We start from the raw sequence: 20,139 nt of genomic DNA, 5'->3' as shown, positions 1-20,139 counted from the left end.
ATGGTGGTGGTGGTGGTGGTGTTGGTGACAGCAGTTGTGTTAATGGTAGTGGTAACAGGTGATGTTATGATGGTGTCGGTGATGGTGGTGGTAGAGGTGATGGTGGTAACGGAGGTTGGTTTGATAGTGTCGCTGGTTGTGTTGGTGGTGTTGTTGGTGGCGGTGGTGCTGATGTTGTTGTTGTTATTGTTGTAGGTAGTGGTTGTTGGTAGTGGTAGTGATGGTGAACTCGATGGTAGGAGTGGTCGAGATGTCTTTTAGTTGCTGAGACGGTGGTGGTTGTGATGGCGTTGATAATTGTAGGAGGTGATATACTGGTGCTGTGTTCGTAAGTGCGGTGGTTTGTTCTTGCTGTTAATAGTAAACGGGATGGGATGTGATGTGATGCTGATAATCGTGATGTTGCGTGTTGTTACTATTTAACTTCAAGTTAATCCTTATTAAGCAGGCGTATGATCAAAAGTATTCCAAACGTGACCATTCCACCGTTTTGCCCACCGGAGTAAATAACACCGCGCAGCAAGCGTGATCTTAATTCTTGTTCATCAAATTGATAGTTTCCTTTTGCTTGTTGGTATAATTAGTAATTTTTATGAATATTGATATTTATTTGTTTTTCTCGGGACAGTGATAGAGTAATGTGGTGTTATCCACCCACCAATTTGACATACCCACTATTCCTGGCACCTACCCGCGCGCATGCACGCACGCACGCTCACGCATACTTATTTGTGCGTGTGCGCGCACGCGCATGGGTGCGAGTGTGTGCAAGAACAAAAATAGAGTATAAAATTTACAACTGTTTCGGTAGAATTTTATTGATGTATTCATAAATTACGGTATTTTACAGTGTATAAGGAACCCACTTTTTGTCAAAAATTTGTCTAAAAAATTATGGGAGTTTCTTTTATATGGATAGTATCCCTTACAAAACCATTTTTCCAAATTTTAAGCCCCCAAAGTTAGGGGGTTCCTTTTCTACCAGGGTTCTTTATACAGTTAAAATATGGTACATTATTATGGGGATAATAGTAATAACGATACACTACTCCTGCGTGACGAGTGGTATGTGAGAGTCGTTATAAATACTCTCTATCAGTGTCAGTATAAGTAGACAGTACGAAGTAGACGGTCATAGATAGTTGTGATCTTATTTGTCTTACTATACTGTTATACTGGAGTGGGTGTTATAATAGTCAGACGAAAGGATTAGAACATACATCATAGCCTATAATACCATCTTCAGGCAAAATTTTAAACAGTTATAAAGAGGTGAAATGAAATCTTAATGATGACGAATACGACCAACATATTTGGTAAGTAGTATTTAAAAAAATAACATTAGAATTTACAGAGAAATTGGAAGGAGTGGTTATAACATGTATGCGAAAAGCTAAGATAACGAATGACTATTATTTCAAATCAGTTATCTTAATTAGTTTATGGCTGGCTATGGGGACGCTGCACTTAGAACCAGCCCTGACTCTGATGTCAAAATCATCTGATCTGTGGAAATGTACGTACCGATGTATTAAATATTTATAAATTTCATCCTGGTATTATTGTCATTATATTTATTCTACATTATATCGGTATGACCATGATGCAACCCCCAAAATATGACTCATTAGTCAGTGTCATTAAACGGAAGCCGGCATAATGAAACAGAAGGCTTATTTGCATACCCCTAACGTTATCTAAACGAATTTAAAAGATACATACATACATAAGATATATATATATATATATTATATATATATAATATATATATATATATATATATATATATATATACAAATTGAGATAGGGGTTGTAAATGCAACCCTCCATGGGATAACATTTATATTTACTTATATTTATATTCTCTTTTATATATATTCTACTTATTATACATCATTACTCTTTTATGCACACTTTTTTATGTACACTACTGTATGTACACTGATTTGTTCTGCCTTTTATATGTAACCCTACAGTCTCTTATGTAATGGTTTAATAAAGTATGTGATTGAGTATTATCGTGTAATTGATATTTGATTTAGATGTATTTCTCCATTTTTTATCTTGTATATATATATATATATAATATATATATATATAATATATATATATATAACATATACGGGTTCAGTCCACTGCGTAGCACCTTGGGCAAGTATCTTCTACTGTAGCATCGGGCCGACCAAAGCCTTGTGAGTGTATATGGTAGACGGAAACTGGAAGAAGCCCGTTGTATATATAATTTACGGGGTTGTTAAGTGATGGTGGGGACAAACATAGACACAAGCATAGACAAAAAGTCACATTCACACACACACACACACATGCATATATGTATATTAGTGTGTCTTTGTGTCTGTGTTTGTTCCCCCCCCCCATTGCTTGACAACCGGTGTTGTGGTTACGTCCCCGTAAATTAGCGGTTCGGCAAAAGACACCGGCAGAATAAGTACTAGCCTTACAAAGAATAAGACCTGGGGTTTTAGTCGATTTCTTCGACTAAAACACCTTTTAAGGTGGTGCTCCAGCATGGCTGCAGCTAAATGGTTGAAAAAATGACAAAAGAATAAAAGAATGTATGTGTGTGAGTGTGTGTGCATGTATGTGTACATGCGTGCATACGTGCGCGCGCGCGTAAAAAGCAAAAGCTCTTTTCCTACTGTTAGAATAACAATAATAACGACAATGAATTTTGTTTAATTGATTTCAAGTTCCGAGCTATGTTCTGCTGACGAATCCAAAACGGGAACAAAATTGTGCTATTCATGACTACCAATGGCTTTAAGAACTATATTTCATCGAAATGAATAAAGGAATTATATAAAGATATAATCTAAGCTAAATATAAATAGATATAGGCGCAGGAGTGGCTGTGTGGTAAGTAACTTGTTTACCAACCACATGGTTCCGGGTTCAGTCCCACTGCGTGGCACCTTGGGCAAGTGTCTTCTACTATAGCCTCGGGCAGACCAAAGCCTTGTCAGTGGTTTTGGTAGACGGAAACTGAAAGAAGCCCGTCATATATACATATATATATATATATAAGATATATATATATATATATATATTATATATATATATATATATATATCACATATATATATATGCGTGCGTGTGTTTGTGTGTCTGTGTTTGTCCCCCTAGCATTGCTTGACAACTGATGCTGGTGTGTTTATGTCCCCGTTACTTAGCGGTTCGGCAAAAAATGACCGATAGAATAAGTACTCGGCTTACAAAAGAATAAGTCCTGGGGTCGAGTTGCTCGATTAAAGGCGGTGCTCCAGCATGGCCGCAGTCAAATGACTGAAACAAGTAAAAGAGTAAAAGAATATACAAATTCCTCAACAAGCTAAAACCTTGAAGTGACTCTTGCCCTTTCAGTAGTAGTCAACCACACAGACACACACGTTTGGCATTTAAAGTATCTATATTTGTCTACAGATGGACAGGTTCTCATCAGCCTGTGACAACTTCGGTCTCACCATCAGTGCAAAGAAAACCGAAGTGATGTTTCAGCCAGCCCCCGGCAAACAATACCATGAGCCTCAGATAAGGGTGAACGGACGGATCTTACGAGTGGTGGAAAACTTCACCTACCTGGGCAGCACTCTCTCCTGCAATGCCAACATAGATGCTGAAACACCACAACAGAATCTCCAAGGCAAGCAGCGCGTTTGGGAGACTGGCGAAAGAAAGTCTGGGAGCGGAGAGGAATCAGCCTCAACACCAAGCTGAAAGTCTACCGGGCAGTCGTGCTTACCACTCTACTATTACGGCTGCGAGACGTGGACTGCTTACCGAAGGCACGAGCGCCAGATAAACACTTCCACTCCATCTCAGGTGTCTTCGGAATCTCCTTCACATCCGCTGGCAGGACAAGTCCCAGACACGGAAGTTCTGAAGCAGGCAGATCTCCCTAGCACCATCACAATCATGCGCAAGGCCCAGCTGAGATGGGCGGGCCATGTCTCCCCCGCATGTCCGACACTCGCATCCCAAAACAGCTCTTCTACGGTGAACTCGGCCAGGGCAGGCGCAAAGTCGGAGGGCAGAAAAACGCTACAAGGATAGTCTCAAGGTCTCTCTCAAAGACTTCTCCATCGGAACAGAGACCTGGGAGACACTTGCTGCCAACCGCTCATCCTGGCGCAGGCGCAATCACCGTGGGAGCAGGGACAGCCGAGGAGGGACGGATTCGGTCGCGGAGCAGAAACGTCAGATGCGTAAAGTCAGAGCCGCCCTGCACCAGTAGCACTGCCCCTACCCACTTCTGCCCCACCTGTGGGAGGGCTTCCTTGCCCGATTGGCCTCACCAGCCACCTCCGGTCTCATGGCGGCAGTTCCATCAGATGATGTCAGTTGGTCATCTTCGAACCGAAGGACGAACATTACATTATTTGTCTACATGCGTGTGTATGTTTTTGTATGGTATTTGATATGCCTGTATCTCTCTCTCTCACTCTGACTCTCTATATACATATATACTATATATATATATATTATATATATATATATATATATATATATATATATATATATATATATACTTTTGATACTTTGATAGGTTTCGGCCATTATTGGCCCGGCCATGTCTAACTTAATAGCACCACCTGGTGAAGTCTTTCAAGTCAGAATTTGGGCACTATGGCCCACTCAAGTAGAGAGTTATTGTTACAGAGACATCTCCGGGTGTAGGGGGTTTTCCGGGATTTCTTGAAGGAATCTGTCCAAAGACTTCTTGAACCCTATAGGGTCAGTTTCTGTTTTAATGTGTTTTGGTGTAATGTTAAAGATAGCGGGGCCAATTGAGGTGAAATAATTGTGCCGTATTGTTGTTATGAGATGAGAGTGCGATTTTTGTTTGGGCGGATGGCACGGGGCCCAGCTTGGATGTACCTTAAAGTGATGCAACATCATTTGGGGAATGCTGATGGAATATTTTCCACATCATGCAGATGATGTAGCGCTCACGACGACGTTGGAGAGAATAGAGTTTTTAGCTTTTCTAGTCGACCCCAATAGTCGAGGTCTGTCCTGCCATCTATCTTTTTTGTGATTGCCCTTTGAGGTGCTTCAACTTTTATGATACCTTGTATTGTGTGGGGAGACCACAGTGACAACAGTATTCAAGGTGGGGTCGGGCAAAAGTGGAGAAGAGAAGGATAATGGTGTGGATATCTCTCGACTGGAAAGTTCTGAGAATCCAGGAAACATTCTGCTGCGGGGCCATGTCAACTTTGGTGTTTATATGAGTGGCCCACTTACGTTGTTGTCCACAATTACTCCCAAGTCTCTGATGTTGTTGGACGCCGCGAGAGTTCACCTGAAGGAAGGGAGTATGGGAGTTTCAGGGCATCCTCTTTCCAAAGTGGATTAGCTCAAATTTATCCTCGTTCAGCAGCATATTGTTTTTTTCTGCCCATTGGATAACAGCCAGTAGATCTGACTGAAGGCATGTCGGTCACTCGCCTCATTTATGACCTTCTGTAGCTTGGAGTCATCTGCAAAGATTTTTATGTGCTGTGCTTGATGATGTCTTTAATGTCATTAATGTAAATGATGAAAAGAAGTGGGCCCAGCACAGTGCCTTGCGGACGCACTACTGACTTTGGCTGGGCTTGATTTTACCCCTTCAACTACAACATGTTGAGATCTGTCTGTCAGGAAACACTAATCCATTTCAGTAACTTTCCAGAGACACCAATGTTGGATAGTTTTTTCAATAGATCTTGTGATCGACCCTGTCGAAGGCCTTACTGAAATCAAGGTAGATGACATCGGTGTTTGGAGCCCTCTCCCAAAGCTCTCAAAATGTCCTCAAAGTGATGCAGGAGCTGCGTTAGGCAGTCCCTTCCATTACGGAACCCATGTTGGTTGGGAGATCAGCCGTCTGTGGCTTTCCAGAAATTGGGTTATTCGAGATCTCACCACCCTCTCAAATACCTTGATGATATGAGAGGTGAGTGAGATCGGACGGTAATTCACTGCAAGGGACTTGTTTCCCTTTTTGAAAACTGGGACAACAGACTGGACAGAAGGTTTTTTGGAATATAGCCAGCATCCAGTGAGTTTCTCCACAGATTAGCAAGGGAAGATGCAAGTTGGTGTCGACACACCTTCAGGACACAAGCAGGGAACCTATCGGGCCTACTGCTATATATATATATATTATATATATATATATATTATATATATTATATATATATATATGTATATAATATAATATAGTATATATATATATATATATATATATTATATATGTTAGATATATTAGATATGTATTATATATATGTATATATATATATATATATATATATAGAAATATATATATATATATTATATATATATAAATATATTATATAATATAATATATATATATGTATATACATATATATTATATATATATATATAATATATATATATATATATATATATATATAATATAAATATATATATATATATAAATATATATCGATATATAATTATATATATATATATATAATATATATATATATATGTATATATACCGGAGTAAACACATAAATGTGAAACAAGGTGGAAAAAAGAGTACTCAAATACCAGTGGTAGAGTAATATGCTTTATATTCAAAGCAGCAGAAAATTCAACAAAACCTGTTACTCTGAGTTTCCCGTTGCCGTTCGTCGGACAGTTTTTGCTTTCCGACGAACGGCAACGGGAAACTCAGAGTAACAGGTTTTGTTGAATTTTCTGCTGCTTTGAATAAAGTATATGTATATATATATATATGCATGTATGTATGTATTGAAAAACGTTTGGATTGAAACAGTCATCTCCGGGATACTCCTACATTAATGCACGTGTATGTTTACATCCACGTTAAATACCCCAGACACACCGTGTATACATGTATACATGTATATATCCACACATACATACATTTATGCATGAATACATATATGAATACATAAAAGCTCATATATATATACACTCTTGTCACAACCTGGGAGCTTGAAAACTGCTATAACGCATGAAAGTATACTAGTCCCTTAATATTTGATATTCAATATTTCATCTATTCAATAAAACAATCAATACTTCATTTCCTTTTACTATATATACTATATATACTATATATTCTATATTCTACATTAATATTATAAAGAGTATAAATAAAACATAAAAAAACAGAGTTGGAATTCCTTTGAATATATATATATATATATATATATATATATATACGCATACACACACATAAATACATGCATACATGCATAAGTACGTGTGTGTGTGTGTGTGTGTGGTGTGTGGTGCATATCTAGGATATTCTAGAGATGATTGTCAGAATCAAAGCAGTTTTCAGAAAAATTTATTATTTGAAAGTCCGATTCAATCTTCGATATTTGCACATGCAATGCAACACTTATAAATGTTTGTTATAATCCAATTGAAATTCAAATTTCCTCGAACTAGTTAAAATTCATTAAAATTTATCACAATAATGCTAATAATATTATTTAGAATAATTAAGAATTGCTATTAATTCCTGTTTCGCCAATATGCATAAGAACGTTAGATCATTTGTAAATATTTAGAATTACCTGATTCAAATTCAAATTTCGGCATCTCTTTCCAACACTGGTCTAATCGATTTAGTTTCAGTATCGAATATTTCCGTTCGATAATTACTATAGTGTAAAGACACTCGCTTGATTGTGTGCACTTTCTAATTGACGACATAGTGCCTACGCTAAACAAAAGAGTTTAATACTAGAGAAATTATGCAACACTAGCCAGCAAGGCGATGATTTGGTAGAGTCCTTTTGAGAGTAGGATAAACAGTCTTATGGTAATTTTTCCGGCTCTCTGCACGGGATTGATAAAATAAGATACCCATTCTAGGCTGGGTATTTTATCATCACCCCGTCAGGCGACTTGCATGGATCAATAAAGTCTTTCGATAACTGGATGTCTCATCTGATCATGCTATGACTGCTGGTGATAGTTCGTTAATTGAATTGGTTGATCCTATTTCTTTACTACCCACAAGGGGCTAAACACAGGCAGGACAAACAAGGACAGATAAAACGGATTAAGTTGATTATAGCGACCCCAGTGCGTAACTGGTACTTATTTAATAGACCCCGAAAGGATGAAAGGCAAAGTCAACCTCGGCGGAATTTGAACTCAGAACGTAGCGGCAGACGAAATACCTATTTCTTTACTGCCCACAAGGGACTACACACAGAGGGGACAAACAAGGACAGACAAACGTATTAAGTGGATTACATCGACCCCAGTGCGTAACTGGTACTTAATTTATCGACTCCGAAAGGATGAAAGGCAAAGTCGACCTCGGCGGAATTTGAACTCAAAACGTAACGGCAGACGAAATACGGCTACGCATTTCGCCCGGCGTGCTAACGTTTCTGCCAGCTCGTCGCCTTTCGAACTGGTTGATCCTGACCATTGACATCTTATTGTCTGTTCATCCGCTCAACATCTAGAGATATTCGCTATTGACTCAATAAGTTCACATCCGAAATAGTTCGCATCCAGCATGCTGCATCCCATGGTTTCAGTATAACTCTGGTGCTAGTGGTTACCGGGTGCTAGGTCTTACCAAAAGGCCACAAATGATTTGGACCGAGCTGTTTACTACCATATTCCCAGATGATCCCCATTTACATGTTAACCTTTAGCAAGGTTACAGATACTGTTCCGGGTCAGAGTAGACGCGACAGATACTGACAGACCCTGCTCCGGGTCAGAGTAGACGCGAGACACTGTTCCAGGTCAGAGACTGACAGATACTACACCGGGTCAGAGTAGACGCGATACTGCTCCGGGTCAGAGTAGATGCGATACTGTGCTGGGTCAGAGTAGACGCGACAGATACTGACAGATACTGCTCCGGGTCAGAGTAGACGCGAGACACTGTTCCGGGTCAGAGTAGATGCGATACTGTTCCGGGTCAGAGTAGACGCGATACTGCTCCGGGTCAGAGTAGACGCGAGACACTGTTCCGAATCAGAGACTGACAGATACTGCTCCGGGTCAGAGTAGACGCGATACTGCTCCGGGTCAGAGTAGATGCGATACTGTTCCGGGTCAGAGTAGACGCGAGATACTGTTCCGAGTCAGAGACTGACAGACACTGCGCTCCGGGTCAGAGTAGACACGATACTGCTCCGGGTCAGAGTAGACGCGAGATACTGTTCCGAGTCAGAGACTGACAGACACTGCGCTCCGGGTCAGAGTAGACGCGAGATACTGTTCCGGGTCAGAGACTGACAGATACTGCCCCGAGTCAGAGACTGACAGATACTGCTCCGGGTCAGAGTAGACGCGAGAACAGTAGTGGCTAAGAGATGGTTCCATTCTCCTCAAACCTTGGAACTGCCGAACCATCTTAAATGTGATCTAACATCAGTGAAAATGAAGCGAAAGCTAAACGAATTCAAAATTAAACGATGGAGACAAATGTATTAGGAAGCGAAGTGTGCTTTTTAGAGTGGTGACCCTTGGGGGTCCATGTAAGATTATGTTGTTAGTGTTTATATGCAATAAATTTGTTATACTTCTGTTTATCGTCACTTCACTATGACTGTGGTGCAGGAACCGACGTTTCTACGGAATATCCATATTGAAGTGACAATAAGCATTACTTCTCAGTACAGTTACTACTTGGAGGCGTAATGGCCTAGTGGTTAGGGCAGCGGACTCGTGGTCGGAGGATCGCGGTTTCAGATTCCCAGACCGGGCGTTGTGTGTTTATTGAGTGAAAACACCTAAAAGCTCCACGAGGCTCCGGTAGGGATGGTGGTGGTAGCGACCCCTGTTGTACTCTTTCGTCACAATCTTCTCTCACTGTTTCTTGAGTAACGCTGCGATGAACTGGCGTCCCGTCTAGCTGGGGGGAAGGGGGGGGGCACAGAAACCGGGAAGCCGCTAAGTTACGGGGACGTAAACACGCCACCATCGGTTGTCAACGATGCTCGGGGGACAAACACAGACACACAAACATATATATACACACACACACACACACACATACATACATACACACACACACACATACATACATACATACATATATACATATATACATATATATATATATATATACATATATATATATATATACATATATACGATGGGCTTCTTTCAGTTTCCGTCTGCCAAATCCACTCACAAGGCTTTGGTCGGCCCAAGGCTATAGTAGAAGACACTTGCCCATGGTACCACGCAGTGGGAATGAACCCGGAACCATGGGGTTGGTAAGCAAGCTACTTACCACACAGCCACTTACACTTCTACAATACATAAAATATTTTAAGAATTTTTTTAATACAATTACTAATAACATTTAACTACAAGAATGTAATAGAATTTTTGTACACATCGAATAGCTATGAATGTTAATACGAATAAAATAAGAATCAAAGGGGTCCATAGGAAATATGGTTGGGAAGCACTGTTTTAGAAGATGTATCAGTGGAAGAGACTTCTTGATGAAAGTGAAAAATTCAAGGTGGAAACATGTTTTGGACCCACTGTACTTTTACATTACTAAACAATGTCCCCCAATCTCGTTGCATAACTGTTTTGTTTATCTAGGAATCAAAGAGGATCTAAATTCTTATACAATATGCAGCCAAATATCCCTCACTTTACAACTCATCATTTTGATACGCAATACTAGAGCGAAAGACAGAATGGGTGATCATAGATGGAACTCTCAAATCGAAGGTCTGGTCCGTAGTTAAACAACACCTGTTTTCAATCCCACCGACAAATGTCTGAAGATATCACTATATTGCATGTAGTCTTTTATGATGCAGTATCACCCACCACCATCATTACAACTACCACCATTACAACCACCATCATTACTATAGCACATACAGGAAAAGAAATCCAATATAATAACTATCAAGGCGCAGGAGTGGCTGTGTGGTAAGTAGCTTGCTAACCAACCACATGGTTCCGGGTTCAGTCCCACTGCGTGGCATCTTGGGCAAGTGTCTTCTGCTATAGCCCCGGGCCGACCAATGCCGTGTGAGTGGATTTGGTAGACGGAAACTGAAAGAAGCCCGTCGTATATATGTATATATATATATATAAGTGTGTGTGTATATGTTTGTGTGTCTGTGTTTGTCCCCCCCAGCATTGCTTGACAACCGATGCTGGTGTGTTTATGTCCCCGTCACTTAGCGGTTCGGCAAAAGAGACCGATAGAATAAGTACTAGGCTTACAAAGAATAAGTCCCGGGGTCGATTTGCTCGACTAAAGGCGGTGCTCCAGCATGGCCGCAGTCAAATGACTGAAACAAGTAAAAGAGTACTAAAAGAGTAATTATCAATGTGGTGGAGGTGGTGGAGGAGGTAGGGGCGTTATTAGGATTGTCTTCTGCACGTATGTTTAGACTTCTTTTCTGGACTCTCTGAACTCTTCACAAAACGAGCAGAAAGCTATAAAAAAAACAAAAAAAAAAAAAAAAACATTGGGCGCCTGTTTTCCGTCTTCAGGCAGTTAAAAAAAAAAATTATTGTAATGAGTTGCGTGAAAAAGTGTGAACATTGGCAAATGCTTATCATGAAGATATTGATTACAATACAATTATTCAATGGATATACACAAATTAAACATTTCATTATCCAAGACGAAGAATGAAAGTATCTTCCAGACACAGAGCGAAAATCGTTTCAGACAAGTTGGAATCTTGTATTTCCCAACGTTGAAACTGCACTGGGACAGCAGTAAATCAATCTTCTTTCTTTCCCTCATGGATATCGAAAGCATCATCTACAATAACATAGACTTTCGTAGACAGGATTGATTTTAAAGCGATTTTCTTGCTACGAAATGGCATAAATATCTTAGTTGAAAACGTGATGGTGGTGCCAGTGGTGGTGAAGTTACTTGCAGATCTCTGTATATTTCCCAGAGATTTCAGTTCAGATTTACTTAAGACAGCTCTGATGTGACACACTTTTAAAGACTATTTAATATATCATTATCAAATTGTTCATCCGTATTTAAGATAGTAGAAGGCGATCAGAGAGGGAGAGAGAGAGAGAGAGAGAGAGAGAGAGAGAGAGAGAGAGAGAGAGAGAGAGAGAGAGAGAGAGAGAGAGAGAGAGAGAGAGAGAGAGAGAGAGAGAGAGAGAGAGAGAGAGAGATGGCCACTATTTCTTGAAGCGCCTATATGTTATTGTTTAGCTTTCAGTCGGTCCTGATTAATCAGATCGGGGAGGTGCAATGGCCCAGTGGTTAGGGCAGCGGACCCGCGGTCATAGGATCACGGTTTCGATTCCCAGACCGGGCGTTGTGAGTGTTTATTGAGCGAAAACACCTAAAAGCTCCACGAAATTCCGGCAGGGGATGGTGGTGATCCCTGCTGTACTCTTTCACCACAACTTTCTCTCACTCTTTCTTCCTGTTTCTGTTGTACCTGTATTTCAAAGGACCGGCCTTGTCACTCTCTGTGTCACGCTGAATATCCCCGAGAACTACGTTAAGGGTGCACGTGTCTGTGGAGTGCTCAGCCACTTACACGTTAATTTCACGAGCAGGCTGTTCCGTTGATTCGGATCAACCGGAACCCTCGTCGTCGTAACCGACGGAGTGCTTCCAAAAAAAATCAGATCGGATTTAGTCTTTCTCTTTCGCAAAATGAGACCCCCATAATTTTGCTCAGAAAATTTTCAATTTTGGTGCATTGATGCAACTCCGAATTTTGATTTCGATCGACCAGTTACTTTATCTCGTAAATGAAAGAATCTGATGTTATTTGGTATTAAATTGGGAAATTTGGGTAATTTTAGCCAATCAACAGATAGCGTGGCATTAGCTGCTTGTTACCATGACAACAACACGCTGTGTTGTTCACTGTTGTCTCTTGATTTTTCACACTTGATTCTTCACACCACGAGATTCTTTTCACCCGCGTTTTGTTTTAATTTTTCTGTGTGTTAGTACATTACATATTTTATGTGCTTTTTTCTGTGTTAGTATTTTTCTGTGCCTTTTTCTCTGTGTTAGTATTTTTACGTATTTTTTTTATTTCATATATTCTTGGGACTCATTGACTCAGATTTATGATTTCACTAGGTTAATTCTGTTCATAAACATTTTAATTAAGAGTATTTCTGGCGATCTTTCGATCGCCGTATTTCTTAAACCGTTAGCTTCACATTTCAACAACTTAACTGAAATTTAGCCCACGTAACAGAAACTGAGAGAGTTATCGTGGAACAGAGAAACTGTGGGTGATATAGATAATTTGACAATTTAAAATTGTACATGCAAAACGAATAAGATACGGGCATTCTTTTCTTTGAGACAAATTCTTTGCTGACCAATCTTATTCTTATCGTAGTTTACAAATCCTAGCATGGAAACGTTACTCAACTTTGGAGTTTTGGAGACAGACGTCCCCTTCACACACACACACACACACACACACCACACACACACACACACACACACACACACACACACACACACACACACACACACACACTCACACAGACACACATACATGAATGCATAAATGTACATATAAACTTATATATGAACACATACATCTACATGCACTTATATATTAATGATGTACACAAATACATGACAGGTATACATAATACTGGAATACGCATAAAGTAAACACATGTAGACAAATATTTTAATATAACAAATTAAAAAAATAATAAAACTATAAATCAATGAAGAGACAAAAGAAACAGTAAGATGATATATTTTGATTTTATTACGTATTTCTGTTTATTTAGAAACTTACAATGAACAGGTCAGACGCTAAACTATAAATTTCACAGGGTACAACCTAAAAGTTGACACCGCTCCGCTAAACGCAGAAAATTTCTTCTCGCTATTGGCTAAAAATATACAGCTTTTCGATTTTTAAACCCCTATAACTTTTTTCTCCAATTTTTTCTCCACAATATCATACCTTCAAAGCAATGAAACTGGAAGGCTACATTATTATAGCCGATTTTCAGATTTTTTACTGTCTTTTAAAAAAATGCATATTTTGCGAATGAAAAAATAACTCGATCCAAAGATCTATGATCAAATGCGTTCCAGTATGCCTAATCCCCAAGTTTTGGTATTTTGGTATATCAAGGGACTATCATCATTCCAATGCATCATCATTTAGGACAATGTAGTATGATTTCAAGATTTGGTTACTTTCTATTTCTAGCAGATCGGGTAACCGCCGATAGTCATGGTGGTGGCTGTGATAGTAGCTGCAGCGGTGGAGTTGATAGTTACTGTGGTCTTTCTTTCCATAGTTGCCTTTGTAGCAATGGTAGTTGCAATGGTGGTTTTGGTGGTGGTGCATTCATGTAAAATACCACCAAAGAAGGCGGGGTGATTGTTGTTGTTGATGATGATGATGATGATGTTGATGGCGGCGGCGATGGTAGTGGTAGTGGTCACGGTGGTGGTGGTGATGGTGGTGGTTGTGATGATGGTGGTGGTGATGGTGGTGATGGTGGTAGTGGTGATGGTGGTGGTGGTGGTTGTGATGGTGGTAGTGGTGATGGTGGTAGTGGTGATGATGGTGGTGGTGATGGTGGTAGTGGTGATGGTGGTGGTGGTGGTAGTGGTGATGGTGGTGGTGGTGGTAGTGGTGACGGTGGTGGTGGTGGTAGTGGTGATGGTGGTGGTGGTGGTGGTGATGGTGGTGGTGGTGGTTGTGATGGCGGTGGTGGTTGTGATGGTGGTGATGGTGGTGGTGGTGATGGTGGTGGTGTGATGACGATGATGATGGTGGTGGTGGTGATAGCGGTAGTGGTAGTGGGTGGTTGCATCATAAAAGATTATATGTTGCATCTCATATTTACAGGCTGGATTTAAACAGCTTTTGCTTTGTCATAAGCCAGACCTGATTAAGAAGACCATCCGTTAAATAGCCTTCTACCGATGAACACTTCTCGTTTTCTCCTTCACTCAGTTATTGCGTATCAAAGTGGTATGCCATAATTTGAGGGACGTTCAACTGCTATTTGTAGCAGATTGAATAATAGCGTAGAGGCTCCTACATTGGGTTACACGAAAAAACGAAACAAAAACAAAAACAGCTGTGCAATGAGGTAGGGCAGCGTATGATATGAGACGATAACCTCCTGGCTAAGAGTAGTTAAATCTCCTTCAAATCACACCCTGACATCTTTACAAAAAGGTTATGTTGAATAATGTGGTTCTCTGTATAATGGGAAAAGACACGATAGTCATGGCTGGAGTGCTTTTGTTCATGCGACTGTTCAATCAAGGCTGATCTGGAGCTTCTCCTTACCTTCAATCAAGGCTGATCTGGAGCTTCTCCTTACTCGAACTGGAAGTTTACAGCCGTTCCGTTTTATAGTTTAGCGTATCACAAGCTTATGTTATATATCCCCTCATATTACTCGTTCTTCTGTGTATTAATGATTGGCCTGCAGACCACTTTTAACAATACAAACACTCCTATGTAATCAATACCATCTTTCAAACCTTCTCTAGATTTTCACACCCGTATCCTTTGTATCATACTTCAGAACTAATCTGACTTTATGAAACAGAGACCTTGAGAACACCCAGAATACTTTCAACCACTATGCATATAAACGAAACAGTCTCGTATACCAAACCCTTGTAATCATAAATAACTACGACTTAAAAATGTTTCATGATTTCTCAAGTCCGCAACATGCTTACACATACATCATACATACATAATTTTTTTCTCCTCCAGCTCTGCAGACCTTTTCGACTCGAAAGTCGCCGTTCCCTCATGGATGGTGGTTTTCCAGAGTGGTCTGTTTTTTGACGACGGAAGGAGCGCCAACAGCAACCACGTGCGACTCTCCCTTCCGGCACTAGATGTCCGCACTGCGACCGATCTTTTCAAGCAAGAATTGGTCTTATCGGTCACCTACGGACTCACCAGTAAATTTGCGCGAAGACCATCATCCTCGACCTTGAGGGATTGCCATCATCATCATCACATACATAATACATACATACATACATACATACTCTTTTACTCTTTAATTTGTTTCAGTTATGCAGCCATGCTGGAGCACTGATTTTAACTGAGCAAATCGACCCCAGGACTCATTCTTTGTAAGCCTAGTATTTTACTTATTTTTTATGTAAGATTCAGTTGAATTGAAGCACCTCGCTAGGTCGGAATAATAATACACACACAACATTATGTAAATATCAAAATTGGTACATAAGTACCGGCCGAATGATATTCTTGCAGATTCCGAGACAGGGAAAGAGAAAAAGAAAAAAACAAACAAGCGTTTAGCCCCAAACGAAGTGCTGATTGAGTAGACCTATGAACAAAGACATTCCAGCCATGATCATCTCATCTTTATTTTTTGTTTCAAGCAATAGCCAGGAATATATTATCTAAATGTTTCCTTCATCTTTCAAAACAGTAATGTGAGATAAGAAAGAAGATTTAGGTGCTTATTTCTAGCAGATCGGTCGACTTGAATACGGGCTCCTTGTTAGCTCGGAACGCTCCCGGTAAAGGTGGACAGTGATGGCAGACACAGTGATGTTAAGCACGGTAAATGTATACAGCGAAAGTGGACACACTAAAGGTGGACACTGAAAATAGACACTGTATAAGTAGACAGTAAAAGTGGACACCGAATAGCTAGAAGACAGACACAATATAGGTGGATATAAAAGTAGACAAAAGATAGGTGGACAGTGAAGGTGGACATAAACGTAGGTGGACTCAGTGAAAGTTGACACGGTATTAGTAGACAGTGAAAGTGAATACATTAAACTGGATAACGAAGCTGGGTACAGCATAAGTGGCCCGTGAGAGTAGACACAGTATATGGATGGAAGCACTCCGTCGGTTACGACGACGAGGGTTCCGGTTGATCCGAATCAACGGAACAGCCTGCTCGTGAAATTAACGTGTAAGTGGCTGAGCACTCCACAGACACGTGTACCCTTAACGTAGTTCTCGGGGATATTCAGTGTGACACAGAGAGTGACAAGGCCGGCCCTTTGAAATACAGATACAACAGAAACAGGAAGTAAGAGTGAGAGAAAGTTGTGGTGAAAGAGTACAGCAGGGATCACCACCATCCCCTGCCGGAGCCTCGTGGAACTTTAGGTGTTTTCGCTCAATAAACACTCACAACGCCCGGTCTGGGAATCGAAACCGCGATCCTATGACCGTGAGTCCGTTGCCCTAACCACTGGGCCATTGCGCCTCCACTAGACACAGTATATAGGTGGACAAAGAAAGAGAATATTTTCACTATCACTGTCTCACAATGTAAGGGGACAGTGAAGATGGACTCATTATAAATGGACAGTGAAAGTAGACATTGTATAGGTGGACAATAAAAGCGGATATTTTCATGGTCACTGTCTCAAAGTATAGGGGGGCAGTGAAGGTGGACATAGTATAACTGGATAGTGAAAGTAGACACAGTATAGGTGGACAGTAAAAGTAGACACGATATAAGTAGACAATGAAGGTAGACAGTAAAAGTGAATATATTAAAGGTAGACAGAGTAGCCAGTGCAACAGGATGGTTCTACATTCTTAAATGTCAGTGAAGAAGATCTAATTAAATAATTATAGTGGCATCCTTCCTAATTAGAAGTCTGTTGCTATGGTTACTGTGGTAAGGATGAAAGTAGATGATGGTGATTGATGGTGTTGATGGTTGTGGTGAAACCGATAGTAGTAGCTAATAACGGTTGTGGCGAAGGTGGTGGTTGTAGCGATGGTGATGGTTGTAGCGATAGTGGTGGTTGTAGCGATGGTGGTAGTTGTAGCGATGGTGGTAGTTGTAGCGATGGTGGTAGTTGTAGCGATGGTGGTGGTTGTAGCGATGGTGGTGGTTGTAGCGATGGTGGTAGTTGTAGTGATGGTGGTGGTTGTAGCGATGGTGGTGGCAGTGGTGCTGCTGCTTGTTGTGGCAGTAGATGGTGATGATGATGATGGTGGAGGTGGTCGGTTGTTATTGTTGGTGGTGGTGGTGGCAGTATTCATAGTAGTCGTAGTAGTGGTACTGTTGATGTAATGGTAGCTGAGGTTGAAGTAAGCAATTGTGACGGTAGGGAGTGTATTTACAATAATGGTAATGGTCGTTGTATTTGTGGTGGTTGTGGTGATGGTGGTGGAGGTGGAGATGATGATATTGGTTTGGTGGTGTCAGAGATATTGAAAATAATGATGTTTCCTCTTAGAGTATTGGCATTTTGTGGTTGTTGCAGTGGAGTTCGTCTTATGATTTTCATTGTTTTTGTTAACTCCTACGTCATCATCCATGATTGAAAGCATTCCAAACATGACTATCTCATATACTGAAGCAAAAAAAGAAAAAAAAGAAAAAAGAAAAGAAAAGAAAATGAAAAGAAAAACAAAACGAAAACGGCATGGCTGTGTGGTAAGAAGCTTGCTTCCCAACAGCACAGTTGCGGTTTCTGTCCCACTACGTGGTACTTTGGGCAAGTGTCTTCTACTATAGCCTCGGGCCGACCACTGATTTGTGAGTGGAATTGGTAGGCGGAAACCGAAAGAAGCTCGTCGTATATATATATATATATATATATATATATATATATATATATATATATATATATATTATATATATATATATACCAACGCTTGACAACTGGTGTTGGTCTGTTTACTTTCCCGTAACTTAGCAGTTCAACAAACGAGAGACCGATAGAATAAGTACCAACCTTTAAAAAAAGTACTGGGGTCGATTCGATCGACTAATTTTTCAAGGTGGTGCTCCAGCATGGCCGCCGTCTAATGACTGAAACAAGTAAAAGATAAAGCGCAAGAGTCAAAGAAGTCTATCCTGTGTAGATTGCAATAGGAAAAATGATTTGGTTGTTAGTTTTGATAAATCGAACACACAGAACTTTCCTTGTTGGTATGTTGTTGTTGGTGGTGGTCATTGTGGTATTGGCAAATTTGGTGTTTGTTTTTAAGCGGTTGCAGCATTGGTGAGTGGATGTATGTATGTCTGCGTTATAATGGTTGTAGTGTACTGGTGAGTGAAGATTTATTTATCTGTGTTGGTGGGTGAAGGTTTGTGTATTGATGGATTAATGGGGATAGCATGTAGTTTAGTGTCGTGAAAAAGTGAAAATGAATTTCACCGGAAGTGACGAAAGTGAAATCTTTTCACTTCATAAACGCAAGCACCTAAGTTATATAATACCTTTTTGTGATAGCATGTGCATTTCTGAAACAGCAGCAGAAGTATACCGCTGCGACGAATTATAACCAACAGCAAACATCAGTTGGAAAGCCACAGGGACAAGGGGTGGACTTTGTTTTAGTTTAAGCCTCATATATAGCTGTGAAGTCGCGAATCATTCTTTAGATTTTGAGATTTTGTTCATCCAGTGATGAGGAAATCCTCACGTAGACATGCCAAGAAGAAACTCAAATGACAATGCTAAACGGGAGTTGCTTTATTTACATCGTATTTTTATGAGAACATGTGGTAAAATGGCTTCAGACGCCGTGAAAAAGCTGTATGTGCGTTCCATGCGTCGTTTTCATGTTCTATAGATAGAGAGAAAAAAATACGTCTCCAATGTCGTCACTTCCGGTTTCTATCGCAATTTACTGTTAATTTTTTACGACACTACACTGCAAATTAATTACTAGTAGTTGTACTAAGTTGGTGCAATCAACTGTTATAAATTCGCGAGACAGCATGTACAATGTAGGTTATCAGTTTCGAAATTGCAGTACTGTACAATGTCCTTATCAGCATTAGGTACACACGTAACAGACAATTAATCGGAGTAATGAAAATTTCCTCTGTAAGCCGGTCAGTACAAACAAGGAATCAGATCAATTACCATTAGTCTCTCTAATGGTTATTCTTCTCTGAATATAAACGCTGGAACCTTGTTTCTAAGTGACAGGCTGGCACGTTATTTGTTTGAAAATGTTGAAGGATAAAAACCAAATGAAACATTTGCACAAGTGAGAATGATTAGTTGTTTGTTTGTTTAAAAACACATTCCAAACAAGATTTTTTTTTCTTACCTTTTCATCACAATCTGTTGAAAGATACAAACTACGTACATATGGTATTCGTATTGATATATGCAATTAAGGGGAAAAAAAAAAGAAA

The 20,139-nt window shown here is 40.1% G+C and overlaps 1 long non-coding RNA gene across 1 annotated transcript in view; it reads left to right on the top strand.

The window, feature by feature from the left end:
* The first annotated feature begins 1,487 nt into the window (after positions 1 to 1,487).
* Positions 1,488 to 20,139, top strand: part of LOC118763210 — a 21,396-nt gene continuing 2,744 nt past the window's right edge. The window contains exons 1-2 of the long non-coding RNA XR_004998960.1: positions 1,488 to 1,564; positions 2,043 to 2,044. This is a non-coding gene — a long non-coding RNA (uncharacterized LOC118763210). The remainder of the gene's footprint in view (positions 1,565 to 2,042; positions 2,045 to 20,139) is intronic.

This window comes from Octopus sinensis, linkage group LG4 (genome assembly GCF_006345805.1).
Source record: "Octopus sinensis linkage group LG4, ASM634580v1, whole genome shotgun sequence".
Taxonomy (NCBI): Eukaryota; Metazoa; Mollusca; class Cephalopoda; order Octopoda; family Octopodidae; genus Octopus; species Octopus sinensis.
This window is presented reverse-complemented; position numbering and strand designations above follow the sequence as displayed.